Raw genomic sequence first — 14,193 nt, forward strand, 5'->3', positions numbered from 1 at the left:
CCCACCTCCGTCCTTCCACATAGCTGGCTTGAGCCGCGGTGGCGCAGGTAAGCTGATGTTCCTCGCTTCTGTGGCTTCTCACACAGCGATGTGTGCTGCCGCGGGAACAAGGAACAACATCATACCGTCGCAGCAGCGGAATTATGAAAATGTCGGACACTACACCGATGATACGATTACGACGCTTTTGCGCTCGTTAATCGTATCACACTATGATATCGACAGCGATGCCGGATGTGCGTCACTTTCGATTTGACCCCACCGACATCGCAGCTGCGATGTCGTAGTGTGCAAAGTACCCCTAACTTTCTGAGGAGATCCTGGATGGCCTCAAACCAGTGAAACAGTACCAGAATACCATCCTCAGTCGCACCGCTCCGACTCAGGGCTGACAGTCAGTCACAGTTCTGTCCCTTCTCCAACAGTGCTGTCCCTTCTCCAATACTTTATCTGCCCTGCTCAGGGCAGATCACAGTGCGCCTGCGCAGGACGTCAATGCCGGCTAGTGTGGATGACGTAGGACACATCATGCACCCAGGCTTCAGAAGAAGGAGGACAAAGATGGCCGAAAGAGGAGGCGCCGGTACCGGAGAATGGTAACATCCAGTCTGCACCACACCGCCCCTTAGGTGAGTATTATAAACTGAATTTTACGTTCTACACAGTGGCCTGGGCTCATATACAGCATGTTAGAATTTTGTATATAAAAGCCCACTGGTGGTTCCTGCAGCTTATAGTCGCCAAATCTGGTGACAGGTTCCCTTTAACCTGTTCCCTGGGAACCGTGCCAGCGGGAACGTAACCATAAGAAATTTTACAGGGTCAGCATCCCTCCGATGAGACCCCTTACTCCGTAAACACAGGCCATACCTGACCTCCTCACCTCAGCTGCCATGACAGTAATACAACATTCCCCTTCACCTCGACCCGCCACAATGTTTAACATACACCGAAAGATTCTCCCAGCCCCCCGGTTTTTAAATAAGAACAGTAATAAAAAAGGGAGGGTGAATGGGTCATCCAGAATCCACGGCAAAAGGGAAGCCACCAACGGTTCCTCCTCTTGTTAAAAGGTATTTTAGGTACACTTCCACACCACTTCCTCTAAACTTCCCACCAATCCTGAAACGGTTCCCAACCATGTGACCTCCCAGCTTAAAATCCTAAAATTCCTTCCCTCTTGCCTTCTTGAGTGAACATGCCTATCTTACTGATAACTATTGCCCAACTCCCTATTAACCCTATCCATGCCTTGTGCTTATAAACCCCTGTCATGTCCACTATGTCTGCGCCCTGTTCTAGCCCTTCTCTAGGCGCCAGGCACTCATGGAGTCTGTTTTGGACACTATGGTCAGTCACATGCAGTGCTGCTCCTCCTGTTCCTATTTGTGTTAAGGACGTGACTCAATCGGTCACTCAGGATCTGACTGCTGTTTCAAATTATAATGTCGTGTGTGCACAACGAGAAAGAATAACAATTAATTGAATCAATTATGACTCTTCCTCTCACGACAGACGCTGGGCAAAACTGAAAAACTTTATTCTCAGACAAAGCTCCTAGGGCTAGAAGTAAAGGGGTGTAAACAAAAGTTTTAGTCCAATCAAGTATCGTAGGTCGGGGCTTCAAGACATATAGAAATTAGCATATCCTCTTCTTGATTGGACAGTCCAAGCTTTAGGAATTCTCTTTGTTCATCATCCCGGGTGTAGACAGGATATGGCAGCCATCTTTAAAATTACATGTGCTGGTATACTGTATTAAGGAAAAATCACTGAATATGCAATATACATATATACATGTTAGTAAGGAACAAAAGCATGCACAAATATGTGTGTTAGTTTACATCTACTAAACTATATACCTGAGTCTATGAAATGGCTGAATTAAGTATTTTTGGATACTCAATTCTTATCCTCAACAGTCCCCCCCTAAAGACTTATTTCAGCCATTTCTGAATTCTAAGGGTACTGTGTTCCCTTAGGAAGAGAGGTAGAAAGACCTGTCGGAAAAAACCTGCCTAACTGAACGTTGAGGCATGGGCGGAGAGGGATAAGGGTTTTCTTCACCGGTTTGAGACCAAGGACTCCTAGGCGAGTCCTCACCCTTTGTAGTGGGGCTTTCCCATGTCTCAAGGTTCTCTAAATCCTCTCTTCTTACTGTTTGGCAATAATGGTCTGAGACTGTACAGGTTTTTTGAAAAGGATAAGTATGAACAGAACGCTCAGTGCAGCTCTGGTTGATCGACCCTCTTGCAATGCGAGGCGTGGATCCATAGATTTTTCTGTGGTTGGATCGGCTCATCTAGTGTTGACTCATGGCTCTTTTTCGCTTGTCCTTTAGATTCAATCAGTCTCCTGACCTCAAACCATATACTACTAGCTCTGATTTAAGATGTGGAATTGGAAAATACACCTGATTATCACACTATTTAGTCAATTATATAAAAATTGTACATGCCTGTGCTAAACCAAAAAAATATCTTACATAAAGACCTGTTTATTCCGAAAAGAAAACAAAACATACATTTTGTACACGATTTGCCAGTTTCCACTTTTCTTTAAAATATACACCTTTTTGTAAACTCATTTTTTTTTTACATACCACCATCATGTGCTTCTCAGCAATAACGTCGTTTTCTGCACTGGAATGCCTCTGACCAAACCTGGAGAGAAATTTACACAACACGCACAGACTTGCATACAACGTGCTCATGATATACATCTATAATCAGTTTGCAGTCTCTAAAAATGGGTAGAGTAGGTGCAGGGTGTTTTTGCGGATTCTTTACAGTTTCTTTTTTCCTCACTTCGTTTTAAGCACATATCTTACAAGACTGAGTGAGTTTGCCCACCTGAGTACTGAACCCTGGTGTCACCAAAGCACACACTGATAACTGTCTTACAAAGATTTTAGTCCATAGGTTACCTGGGCCATCATTAAGAAGAGCTCTCATGACAGAGAAAGCTTACCACCCTTTATCCACAGACCTTCCTCAGTCAGTTGGCTCCCTGCATGTCACACTCCATTCCTTGTTGATTTGCTTGTTCCTGTAGGGATTTAAGAACACAAGGAGTGACAGAAGTTACTGATGTGACAGGTGCCACCGAGATATGGTCCATATTGGTGAAAGACTCTCAACTCTAGGCCTGTTCACTGCCCGCCACCTGTGCGGGCATCTCCATCCGATTCCGTCAGCTCAAATCTAGACTTTCTCTTCAGCATACCTAGCTCATTTGACAACAGGAAAAAATCTACAACCTACATACACATCTAAAGACAATTACCCACTCCTGCTCTACCCATCTAGAGAGGCATTTAATGCGTCATTGCCTCCTGTACCGATAGGAGGGGAGGGAGTGGTTCGAATTTAGACTACCTCATGTTGTGCAAACCGCAGCATATCCAGTGTAGAATCGACCAACATCTTATATCTTCTATAAAAACAAAAAACTAAAAAAATATTCATTAGATCATTCTTATAACTTTAACTCTGACCATAATACAGTTAGTGGTCATTTATACTTCACATGACTGTAAATACTAAATAAATAAATAAATAAACAAACAAACATATAAGACAAGACTTTCCTATTTCAATCAACAGATATGCCTCATAGTAATAAAGCCAGCTTCAAAACCTATCTAATATGCCTGCTGCGCCCTCTACTGTTGGAGAATATAATTAATACCTTCCCCCCTTTTTTGTTTTTTTGGGTACCAATGTAACAAAATTCAGTTTTTATGCTGGTATTCCCTAAAAGAAAAAATAAGTCAGCAGGTAATAAATTAGCTACATACTAAAATTGAACAAACACTGAAAATAACGTATATCTTACAACAATATACATTGCTGGGGAATTTTAAAACCTTACAACACGGTTCATATATATTCTGTATCTATAAAAGAAAGGAGACTAATTAATATTGGCAGTTTGTATGCAAAAATACAAAACAAAAACATAACAATAAAAAACAAAAACCTAATTCGTATATTTTAAGAAATATCATTTTCCTTCCAAAATTAATTAAACCATTCAGGTATTAGCAGGATACTATTAATAGTTTCCTGTGAAATTTTGAATTCTAAGGCTATGTGCGCACAGTGCGCTTTTCGCGGCGTTTTTGCGTGTTTTTCGGGTGCGTTTTTGGCCTCAAAACTGCAGGACTTTGCTTCCCCAGCAAAGTCTATGAGTTTTCATTTTTGCTGTCCGCACACATCTGTTTTTTTTACCTGAGTTTAAAAAAAAAAATGGACAGGTCAGTTCTTTCCTGCATTTTTCTGCATTTTCCGCCCATACAATGCATTTGAAAAACGCAGCAAAACGCAGAAGTCAAAAACGCAGCCAAAAACGCACCAAATCGCGGCAAAAACGCATGCGTTTTTTTATGCGTTTTTTCGACGCAGGTGCGTTTTTGTGCGTTTTTTGCGGCCAAAAACGCAGCGTCAAAAAGACGCAGTGTGCGAACCTAGCCTAAGGGTTAAACAGAACTTACGTCACTATTGGGGAAAGACACATTCCATCCTTATCTTTTAGTAAAAGCCCGAGAAAGAGAAAGGAAAAAAACCTCATCTTCTACTTTTAAAAGAAGACTTAAGGCCGGTTTCACACATCCGGCTTTTTGCCGGTTTGCCGGATCCGGCGCTCTCCCATACAGTGACTACAGTACAGTGACAGCGCAACAAGCGCCGGTCACATGCTGTCATGTGACCGGCGCATGTGACCCGGAAGTTACAGCGCTGTCACTGTACTGTATTGTCTGTACGGGAGAGCGCCGGATCCGGTAAACCGGCGAAAAGCCGGATGTGTGAAACCGGCCTAAGCCGTGCACACATCCACTCTCCACTATACACATTTCCGTTGGATGCACCATATATTTTCCTTTATACAAATGGATATAATACCTTCTGACATCAGTAGGGGTAAGTTGTTTAAGATCTTTCTTTTTTTTTTTTTTTAGATTAACACAGTACAAAGATATGTATTTACCCACCTCTATTCTATTTTATAATATAATATTGCGAGACTTTTAAAATACCAATTAATTGTATGTGGACAGATTTCTCTTTCCCTTTATCAATTTTGTAAAAGTTTTACTTATTTATCTCTGACTTGTATTTATTGGATAGCTGAGTAAACAAATATACTGTTTTATACTTATTCAAATGTGTTAGTCATATATACTAGAGAACACACTTCCTTCCCTCCCCCCCTAAAAAGGAAAAAAAGTTTAAAGGGGATGGGTTAAGAGTCTTAGACAAAGAACCACTGAGAGTGGCATGGCTGAAAAGGTGTACTGCCATCAGTGGGTGTAGCAAGATGGCCGCCACAGGAAATTCCAGGCACCTGATTTCCGGGTGTACATCCATATTAGGACTTCATGGGTGTAGTGGGAAGGGCAAAAGCTACGGACGGAGCCAGGGGTGTTACTTGTAATGACTGTAAACTGGTTTGCATTACAACATACAAAGGAGAGGTTTGTTTAGTACTAGATATAATGACTTCTAAAGGAGAACAATGAGACACAGGTAGAGAAAAACATTTAGTGATTCTAAAAACAGCATCAGGTAGTGAATAGGGTCTTTGTTGTCCAGTATACCCTCACTGGAGATCAATATGGACTTCCATACATGGGTTGCAGCCTGCCATCTGGTGGTAATCCAACTACTTTACACAATTCCTCACAATCCTTTGTATATTATTTCCTGCTCTCTTTTTTTTTTTTCCCTCCAGAGCTGTGAGCTCCCCTTCACAGATATGCGGGCAGTGTGCATTCCAGCTCGGGAAGGGAGGGGGTGTGCTGCTCGTGTCTTCCCCATCTTTTCTTTGGAGAAGGAGAATCTTTGAAATTGAACTAAGGAGTGATAACTTCACAATCTCATCATAGATTCTTTGCAGTACCCATGTCCATCATAACCCACCATTTCATACCTCTTGCAATTCTCAGCTCCTGTAGGAAAAAAACAGTCTCTTCTTGAACAGAGTATACATAGTGCTTTAATTTGACCGGACGGTTCCAACTGAATCCTCTTCCCTCCTCCCCTGCTGTGTAATAAGGACACACTTAGGCGTCCAACGTATGAATAGAATACCGTTCCTCATACGTCACTATTTCTCCGGCTTCTTACATAGCAGTGCATGAGTTAATACTCAGGGGAATACGCTGATTCAAACACTTTCCTCCAACACTGGAATCCCTCCCCCTCCTTACCGTGTAAAGAGGACGCAATTTTCCGCGTCCAACACGTGGATAATATATACCGCTCTCCACGTGTTCCTATTTCTCCGGCTATAAACACGGCAATAGATGTGATAAACACTGGCGGAAACACCGATTCCCTTATCTCTCTGTTCCAAAAACAAAACAACAATTACAAGATACTGAAAATGCATAAGCCAGCTAGTTTCTGTTTCAAATTCCAAAACAGACTGTCATGTCTGCAAATAGCCCCCTCTATCTCCCTCCTTCATGCTTCCAATGTAAAGACTACGGCAGTGGGGGTTTGCTAACCCCCCTTCCTCCTCACTCTCAGTTAAAGAATGCAGAAACATAGCTGGGCTTCTCTCCACCGCTTCTGTCTCCGTCTAAACAGCCGATTGGGGAATGGCCCCCCTTCTTCTGCTCGCTCTCAGCAGCTGCGTGGGTAATTGCTAGCCCACTGACCCCCCTTTCTCCTTTCTTTCTTTGTTCTCAGTGAAGGAATGCAGCCATGTGGCTGGGCTCTACCAGACCCCCGCTGTCTGCCTTTTCACTCCAAGCAGCTATGGGTAAGTGACCCCTCCTTCTCCTCCTGCTGCTGCTACTGCTGCCTTTATGAAAAGCTGCAGACTATTAGCTCTTTGAGAACAAAGTCAGAGCGAAGAATTAACAGGCTGTTACGCTGTACTCTAAGATGTACAATAGCAGTACAGCGCAGTAATGTGGGACTGAGAGGATTCCTAAAACTATCTGAGAAGGTAGTTAGCTGGTAAACCACTAGGGGGCGTAAACGTGGAGGAAACGTATGAGCAGGGAATTCCCTAGCAGAGGTAATACTAGTCAAGCCCACCAGATGGCAGTAGAATCGTCAGAAAGCCGTGTCACAACATGAGGTCTTGTAAGTACACAAGGGCAAAGTCTAAACGTAGTCAGAGGGAAGCAAATAGTCAGTAGCCGGGAAATCAGAGCCTAGAAGCGAGGGGGAATGGGAAGACAAGACAGAATTAAGGTAAACAGATAAGGAACGAACAGGGAGACAGCGGGAGAGACACTGATGGAAACAGACAACAGATGAGGTTAACAGGTCAGGTGAACACGGAGGTCAGGAGGGGGCAGGGCAGACAACAGGTCACTCAAGAGCAGAACACAGCAGAGCCAGAAGTATCACTGGCGAAGTCCAAGAGAAACAGTGCCCTAATAAAGCAGCCTGACCTCCAGAACGAGGCAAAAAGGATTAACCCCTAACGTGACCTGCATCAGAAGTGAAACTAAAAAAAAAGGCTCAGCTCCAGCTGAGCCAGGAGTCAATCATGACACAGGCTTTCTACGGAGATGAAAGCCTCTATTTACAACTCAGAAATACAGACAGTCAGTCAGATCGCATGACCCACGGACCCTATGACCCTCTGGGGTCTGGGTCCTTTTCTTTGTTCTAGACTACCGTCGAGAGATAGGTCCACATTGAGGTCTACAACGCCAATATCCCCCCCAGATCAGAGGTCAAACCTTTTGCCGAAGACCACCGACTCACAGGAAAATCATATACATTGTACATGAAACTCACATGTGATTTTGAGAGTGATCAAATCTCATTGTCGGGGTCCTGGGTACTGGGAAATGGTCTCCTGGATCCGAGAGAGAAATTCAGCCAATCTTTCTTACGGTAATCTCAGCAGTGCCTCCACTGTTAAGGACGTGACTCAACCGGTCACTCAGGATCTGACTGCTGTTTCAAATTATAATGTTGTGTGTGCACAACGAGAAAGAATAACAATTAATTAAATCAATTGTGATTCTTCCTCTCACGACAGACGCTGGTCAAAACTGAAAAACTTTATTCTCAGACAAAGCTCCTAGGGCTAGAAGTAAAGGGGTGTAAACAAAGGTTTTAGTCCAATCAAGTATCGTAGGTCGGGGCTTCAAGACGTATAGAAATTAGCATATCCTCTTCTTGATTGGAAAGTCCAAGCTTTAGGAATTCTCTTTGTTCATCATCCCGGGTGTAGACAGGATATGGCAGCCATCTTTAAAATTACATGTGCTGGTATACTGTATTAAGGAAAAATCACTGAATATGCAATATACATATATACATGTTAGTAAGGAACAAAAGCATGCATAAATATGTGTGTTAGTTTACATCTACTAAACTATATACCTACTATATAGTCTATGAAATGGCTGAATTAAGTATTTTTGGATACTCAATTCTTATCCTCAACATTTGTACCAAGGAGCAGATACCGGTCCATCTGTTGCATTACTGCCCTTGTAATGTCCTGTCCATTTCTGCTCATATAATGATTGTATCTGCTCCATACTCTTATGACTGTGCTGGGAGACACAGAGAACCTTCTTAGGATTGCACTTATGCATTGATGTGCCATCCCGAAGGAGATGGACCGCCTGTACAACCTGCAGGTTCCGGCAATGTGCAAAATTCAAAGCCAAGGAAGACTCAGTCAGGAAGGATGAGGAGAGAGGAATTGTCTGTGGCCACTACCTGCACCACCATTCCCTTTCTGTGGTTTGTCTTGCTGGTCCTTCCAGTGCTTCTATTGCAACTTTAATTTGCACCAAAGCAGGGTGACATTGATTCCTAATGACTTATTCTTCCAGGCTGGAAAAACTGAAATCCCTGAAAATTCTTTTCCCAAAAATGTTTTGAGCAGTGCACTTACCTATATGAATATACCGTCTTATACGCACTTGCCACCATGTTCATTTGACATGCCCACCAGGGCCGTGGGGCACTCTTTACCGGGCCGGTTTTGTCGGGAGGTTGTCACGGTGGCAGGGCCTGGCTCCGTGACCCTGGCAATGTCGTTTAAAGTGAAGTGGTGGGATTAATTTCATGGGATGATTCGTGACAAGTTGTGGTGTCGCCGCTGCTACTCAGTTCCCTGGGAGTCGGTGGTGATGCAGCTGAGTTGATATAGCTCTCCACAGGTAGAGCTGGGACCCAGGACTGTAAATGGAGTTGGGATGTAATGGTCCGGAGGTGCAGGGAATTAACTGGGCGACACAGGAATGCAGTCACAAGTTCGTTACTCACAGTTGGCAGTTCCAGATTACCACGACTAGTCAGAGGCTGCTCTTTGCGTGTTGAGTTCTGCTGTGATGGGCCCCAGTCGATCCCCAGATAGTTTGAAGGCATAACTCGATGCACCCTTCAATGTTCCTTCCCTGATCGTCTTCCTGCGCTAGCCTCTCCCGCCTCCACCACTTCTCACACACAGTGCCCCTGAGCCGGTGTCTGCAGATCCTTATGATGGGTGGCTAGCATGCCTGGTCCCTTGATCCTATATGGTCAACTTTGCAGCGGGTTATGTGCGGTGGTGGCTTCGGTACTTAAAGTCACTTCAGCCTCCTGTTTACTAGCTGAGCCTGGTTGTTCTCCACTAGTCTAGGGACCAGTTGCCCGATGCGGTCAGTCTGCTCCCACTAGCTAAGCTCCATGTCCAGACTAGCTTTGGGCTGTACTTGTTCCTAAGGCGATATCTTAGTTTGAAACTTGCCCTAACCCTGGCCTAATGGAGTGTCGCTAAATTAAGAGTGTCCGTGTTTGTGCGCAACGACCTGTGACCTGCTTCTTACCTGGGAATGGGATACCACACCTCTGACTGAGGTGCAGTACCTCTGTGGCGACTGGAGCCTCAGGGGCACCACACATCTGTTTACAGTGTCGCTAAAGTCGGTATCCTCTGATACGTGACTGACTGGCTGCTCCAGTGTTTCATGGAGTGCACCGGAGGTCACAGCTCCATAAAAGTCTATAAGAGACTCATTCTAGCCTCATTCTGACTCTCATAGACTTGCATCCGTCCAGTCAGAAGTTACGTTCGGAACCGGTACCATGCTCAAAAAAAGGTGAAATCATTAGAGAGTTTGGGGCACTTTGCACACTACGACATCGCAAGCGATGCTTGCGATGCCGAGCGCGATAGTCCCCGCCCCCCGTTGCAGCTGCGATATCATGGTGATAGCTGCCGTAGCGAACATTATCACTACTCCAGCTTCACATGCACTCACCTGCCCTGCGACGTCGTTCTGGCCGGCGACCCGCCTCCTAATTAAGGGGGTGGGTCGTGCAGCGTCATAGTCACATGGTCGTGACGTCACACGGCAGGCGGCCAATAGAAGCGGAGGGGCGGAGATGAGCGGGACGTAAACATCCCACCCACCTCCTTCCTTCCGCATTGCTGGCCTGGAGCCACAGGACACAGGTAAGATCTGATCATCGTTCCCGGGGTGTCACACACTGCAATGTGTGCTACCCCGGGTACGATGAACAACCTGACGTTCCATTCATGAGGAATGAACGACTTGCGTGCGATGAACGTTTTACCGTTCATTCGCAATCGCACGTAGCTGTTACACACTACAATGAACCTTACGATGACGGATGTGCGTCACTTACAACGTGACCCCGCCGACACATCGTAAGATATATTGTAGTGTGTAAAGCGGGCTTAAAGGGGCTTTACACGCTATGACATCGCTAATGCGAACTCGTTGGGGTCACGGAATTGGTGACGCACATCCGGCCGCATTAGCGATGCCGTTGCGTGTGACACCTATGAGCAATTTTGCATTGTTGCAAAAACGTGCAAAATCGCTCATCGGTGACATGGGGTCCATTCTCAAAAATCGTTACTGCAGCAGTAACGAGGTTGTTCCTCGTTCCTGCGACAGCACACATCGCTCCGTGTGACACCGCAGGAACGAGGAGGCTCTCCTTACCTGCCTCCCGGCTGCAATGCGGAAGGAAGGAGGTGGGCGGGATGTTACGTCCCGCTCATCTCCTCCCCTCCGCTTCTATTGGGCGGCGGTTCAGTGACGCAGCTGTGACGTCGCTGTGACGCTGAACGAACCGCCCCCTTAGAAAGGAGGCGGTTCGCCGGTCACAGCGACGTCGCCGGGCAGGTAAGTATGTGTGACATGTCTGGGCGATGTTGTGCGGCACGGGCAGCGATTTGCCCATGTCGCACAACAGATGGGGGCGGGTACCCACGCTAGCGATATCGGTACCGATATCACAGCGTGTAAAGTAGCCTTTAAGAAGATTGTTGATGGTTATAGGAAGCAAATGATTTCAGATATTTATTCTAAAGGGTATGCAACAAAATGTTTAGGTGAAGGTGCCAACAATTTTGCCTGGCCCATTTTTGGTGTTTTGTGTGAAATGATGTCCTATTTGTCTTCTTTTCTGTTTGTCTTTTTTATGTTTTGTACCAATACACACAAAACAAATAATCATGTATATAATAAAACATGTGTAATTGCAATAATTTTCTTGGAGAAATACTTCATTTTCTGGAATAATTTCAAGGGTGCCAATACTTTTTGGCAATACCTGTGTGTAGATGATGTAAAAATTGATTTGGGATATTGAAATAATACATATAGTAGATATTCTGTCTTGAAATGGTCTCTTTAGTCTTCCATTCAGGAGTGCTTTCTTGGTCTCTGAACTATAAGCAGCGCCTGCAGTGTTCTCTGCTGATCTCTAATTCCCCAAAGGAACTGCGGGAAGTAGCCGAGTAGATTATCTACTGATTGTTATTCAATGCCGGTTCCTGGGAACTTGTTAGGTTGTATACTGCTATGTCAGAGTTCACACTCACCAGCATAGCGCAGTTATTAATACAAGTACACTGCAGTAAGAAGTGGTTGTGATGCACTCAGTCTTATAGCTGTCAGGGTTTGCTGGGACTTGTAGTTTTGCTACAGCTGTAAAGACACATGCAGCAGAGCATTGTTTTAAAGTATAAAGACAGGACCACCAACTTCTCTATGGGCCCCACAGAAGTCACTGTTTCGCTTCTTTGATCCCAGGGTATACTCCAACAATATACATATTAATGAAATATGACTTGCCATTATAAATTCTAATTTTCAAGCATAATCCGAGGACATGACTAATCGTGAGTTCTCATTCTTCATCATCTATCTGCTATTACTTTCCATATAACATTGCAAAAAGAAATTTAAAGGGAACCAACCAGCAGGATTTTCATATATAAAGTAAAGTTAGTGCTATACCGGCACTCAGATGCTGAATGTAAGCATGGCTTTTGTTCAGAGATTGGATGTTTCATTTCACAAATATGTGCAAGTAAAGTTCCAGGAATGCACTGCTGATTGACAGGTGCAACAGGAAGGGAATATGTGGTTCTGACCTTGCTATCTATCCCAATGCCTGTCTGTCTGCCTGCGTCAGAATTAACGTCTATGATGGTGTCAAGGTTGGGAATTTTGGGGAAACCACAAATGGGGTTTCTCAGGGTCACAGAGACGGATTTCAAATCGATCTGCGCAGATATAAATAAATCTGACAATAATGATCATGCCGAGACATATTCACTGTTTGAGCAGAAGCTAGCTTCTGGCTCATGTATTAAGAATCTCATGATTATACAGTCCAATATTTGACCTTGAAACGGGACCAAGGGGTAAAGATAAAGCCCCAGCTTCACATCCCAGCTGGTGAGAACCAACATGTTATGGATACAATCAGTGTGTTATGAATACTTCTTTGTTCATTGCACATTCTAGCTTATCCATCTTGGTTAACACATTCCTGAGTGCACATCTTAAAATCATATTATGGCGTCTATGCGATTGTCATACAGACATACAGATAATCATGCAACGACATCTATGCTTTAATAATATATACACACAGATTATCTTATTATATCTGGACAAACGGCCTACAGCCCAGGCCTTACCCTCACAATAACGACAGGGGGTGGGAGGCCAGGCAGGCAGACAGGGGTGGGAATAGATAAGACCAGAACCACATATTCCCTTCCTGTGGCACCTGTCAAAAAAAACCCCATTCATCAGTCAAGGATGTCCTTAATAAGATCTTCAGATGCACTGACGACTCATTAAAAAAAGCAATCAATGTATCGACAACGCGGTCTTTTCTGCAGATTTTTATTTATGTGGACTTGAAATTGTAATCTGATCCACAGGCAGAATGTTACAAAGCAGGAGCAGCTGATCAGATTGATGCACCTTTTCTGAGAAAAGTTTGAGTAAATCTTGTATTTCATTAATTAAAATCCCTGTTTTTTATATGCAGATGAGTCCAGTGGGCTGTCCTACAAAATGACAGTTCTCCCTATAAAACTGTACATGCAGAGCGAGCTGTCAGTCACTGGTGGGACCGCCCACTGGACTCATGTAGTTTAAACATTTTATATTATTACTTATACTGAATCTTCTCCAACAATCCTATGTAACATTCTGTTTAGCTTCTCCTTCTGTACACTCTGATGACCACAAATTAGACTTTATGCACAATGTGACGGGTTCCCTTTAAGTTCTAGAACAGTGTTTTGTCCTTTGAACTTTTATTCTGACAAAAACTTCTGACAACCCCTTCTTATTCTACGTTTTCCCCAGGTAAAATAATAGAGCTTATACTCACTTCCTGTACCAGTGTCCTTCCAACATTGTCCAAGCTCACGGTGTTGGGGCTCACTTGGGGTTGTGACATCACTTGAGCCCCACGTCCAATTAGCTCTGGCTTCTGTCTCCTCGCCTTCTCACCAAAAGAGTTAATAAACAGGAAGTGAGTGCATCTGCAGCGCTCACTTCCTGTTGATTTCTCATTTGGTCCAAAAGCTGGGAAAAGGAAGCGTTGATTGAAGGCGGGGTTTGTGTGATGTCACAACTCCAAGTGAGCCCCTTGCACTGTGAGTCTGGACACTGCAGGAAGGGCTCCGGTATGGGAGGTGAGTCTTCATTATTTTACCAGGGGGAAACGTGTGGAATAAGAAGGGGGTTGTCCTAGTAGTGGACAACCCCTTTAAGTATAGATTACAGTAGACCACCATATGTATTCTATTTTCTGTAGGCTGTCAAAATCTGTTTGTGACACAAAAAATAGGGACAAAGTCATTCAACTTTTTCCATCAATGCTGGATGAAGTCATTGGCATATTTGGAAAGTCACTTGTGACAAATGGTGGAAATGCCCCT

The 14,193-nt window shown here is 44.3% G+C and overlaps 1 protein-coding gene across 2 annotated transcripts in view; it reads left to right on the forward strand.

The window, feature by feature from the left end:
* KCNS3 (potassium voltage-gated channel modifier subfamily S member 3) overlaps positions 1 to 14,193 on the forward strand; it is a 173,143-nt gene that overhangs the window by 18,242 nt on the left and 140,708 nt on the right. Inside the window, exon 2 of one of the 2 annotated variants that reach the window (XM_075341134.1) lies at positions 6,696 to 6,768. The exons of the other annotated variant lie outside the window; for it this stretch is intronic. The gene's annotated coding sequence lies outside the window, so the exon portion shown is untranslated. The remainder of the gene's footprint in view (positions 1 to 6,695; positions 6,769 to 14,193) is intronic. 2 annotated transcript variants of the gene reach the window in all.

Source organism: Anomaloglossus baeobatrachus, chromosome 3 (assembly GCF_048569485.1).
Source record: "Anomaloglossus baeobatrachus isolate aAnoBae1 chromosome 3, aAnoBae1.hap1, whole genome shotgun sequence".
Taxonomy (NCBI): Eukaryota; Metazoa; Chordata; class Amphibia; order Anura; family Aromobatidae; genus Anomaloglossus; species Anomaloglossus baeobatrachus.